Below are 297 nucleotides of genomic sequence, written 5' to 3' on the forward strand. Positions count from 1 at the left end.
TACTTTCACAAACTCTTATAGTCAGCTGTCCTCTGATTTACCTAGCCTGATTTATATCTAGGCGACATTTGTAATATTTATTTTGTATTTGGCCCGTTATGAAATAATGTGGAACAATTTAAACACAGTGTAAAACTTAAATCCCAAATTTGGAGACATCCATGTATGTTGAAATTTACTGCAAATTCAAAACGGGATTAGTCTGGAACAGCTAACTGTACAGGGGACTGCTTTACACCTTTCTGTTCGGTAAGGTCTGCTGTTTATTCTGATATATGGTTTGTCATATGTTAAACG

Source organism: Alosa pseudoharengus, unplaced genomic scaffold (genome assembly GCF_046254945.1).
Source record: "Alosa pseudoharengus isolate Yale_2024_CS ecotype anadromous, Long Island Sound unplaced genomic scaffold, YU_APseudo_1.1 YU_APseudo_1.1_scf_24, whole genome shotgun sequence".
In the NCBI taxonomy this organism is placed as follows: domain Eukaryota; kingdom Metazoa; phylum Chordata; class Actinopteri; order Clupeiformes; family Clupeidae; genus Alosa; species Alosa pseudoharengus.